The sequence below is a fragment of the Gavialis gangeticus genome, unplaced genomic scaffold (genome assembly GCF_001723915.1).
Source record: "Gavialis gangeticus isolate Ggan-Ray unplaced genomic scaffold, GavGan_comp1, whole genome shotgun sequence".
NCBI classification, from domain to species: Eukaryota; Metazoa; Chordata; order Crocodylia; family Gavialidae; genus Gavialis; species Gavialis gangeticus.
In genome coordinates this window covers 206,951,337-206,953,258 of record NW_017729032.1, presented here as the reverse complement: position 1 = coordinate 206,953,258, position 1,922 = coordinate 206,951,337, and positions in this window count along the sequence as shown.

Sequence of the window (1,922 nt, the reverse complement as noted above, 5' to 3'; positions counted from 1 at the left end):
TCTAACAGTACAATATTGAGATCCTGAGAGTTGGCCTGACCCCAATTTGATCTCCTGAAAGCTACAGCAGGGAAGGGATAAATGGAAGAGGGAAGGGGGACTGTCTCCTGTGGACTTCAGGAACTATGCAGTGTTGAATTCTTCCTGGTGAAATATATCTGCCATCTAATAAGTCTTAAGAGGCCTGTTAGGATACCCCAGTCCTTACTAGGTTGAGGAGTCTACCCAAGACGTGTATTCTTGATGTGCACCTACAGGATACTAAACATGCACTTCTAGAAAACAAATCCTCACATTTGGAAAACTGGAACTGTTACTTAGAAGTAGTAGCATGGGATGAGGTATGAGGAAGACGCAGACATTTTAAGATGCACCTGCTTTCCCAACAAGTTCAATAGACAGACTATGGTCAATGTTTTCAAAACCGGGTACCTAAAGTAAAGCTCTAGAATCCATGTTCAGGCATATAAAGCAATGATGTTTGCTTGTCAAAGGTGAAGTTGAATATCCCCAGCTCCCATCAACTTAATGAGATTTGTGGGCTGCAGCTCAGCCCCGCTGGAAAGTAGGCCACTCTTAGAGAAGTGCTTGGCTCTGGATTTAGAGAACTAATTTGAGATACTCCAAAAATTTTAACCTTCCCTGTAGTGCTCTCCGACAAAGGGATGGTGCATTTGGCTTCTTTACTTGGTGATGTTGTTGACTGACTCATTTAGGGCAATACAATTAGTTTCAGACATCCTGTAAGCAGTACTAGGCTGTTGGAGAGCATTAACCAGAATGCAGAAAAGACTTTAAGCCAATGAGTCTATAAAGCTACAGGGCTCTCCCTTCCAATAGCATAGCTCTGTCATGAATTGTGTTAGCTGGGAATTTCTCATGAGGAGGAGGTGATAAAGAAAGAGCGAAAAAATAATGAAAGTTGACACAATATGCAAAAGATAAGATGTGACAATGTTTGTTTTGAATAATTTTTTAAAAACAGGTAAAACACACCCTTTCCAACATTTTTAAAACAAGAATACTTGGCCCAAAATGATTTTTCATTTTAAAATTGTAATAATTATTTTTAAATTTAAGAAGTCAACATCAAAATGAAACACTTCAAAAAGATCAAAAAGAATACTTAAATTAGCAGGACCCATGTATTTAATTATTGGTTCATGAGAATTTAAGATTTTGACTTTGTTGTGATTCCAAACAGGGAACAAGAACATTGAAATGCAATATGTTTTCAGGATAGAAAATATATTTGTTGTTCAGCCATGAGACTCCAAGAGGGGAGTTCAAGAAAAAATAAACTACACTTTCTTACAGCATCAAGAAGCCCTTACATGTATTTGCTTTAAGTTAAAGTTTTTCTAATGAGTTTTCTTAAAGGTAACTGCACATTACTTACCTTACTTGACCAATCTGGCAAAAGCCTTACATTCAGCTTGAAGGCACATCTTAGTTTTGTCTCTCTGTATAGAACCTGATTAACTTAGTGGGAGAGAGATTGGGGAAACTGCAGGGAGTCCCTCAAATAGTAGGAGATGGGAGCTTGGCAAGTAGAGAAGGAATAGGGCAAAGACCCCCTAGTGTGTGCAAAAAGCTCAGCCAATAGAAAGATTTCATAGATATGAGGGCTGGAAGGGACCTCAGAAGATCATCGAGTCCAGCCCCCCGCCCAAAGAGCAGGAAGTCAGCTGGAGTCATAGGATCCCAGCAAGATAAGCATCTAATTTGCTCTTGAAGGTGTTCAATGTAGGTGCCTGAACCACCTCTGATGGCAGGCTGTTCCAGACCTTGGGGGCTCGGACAGTAAAGAAATTCTTCCTTATGTCCAGCCTGAAACGGTCTTGGAGGAGTTTATAACCATTCAACCTCGTCATCCCTTGGGGCGTTCTGGTGAACAAACGTCCCCCCAGGTACTGGTGGTC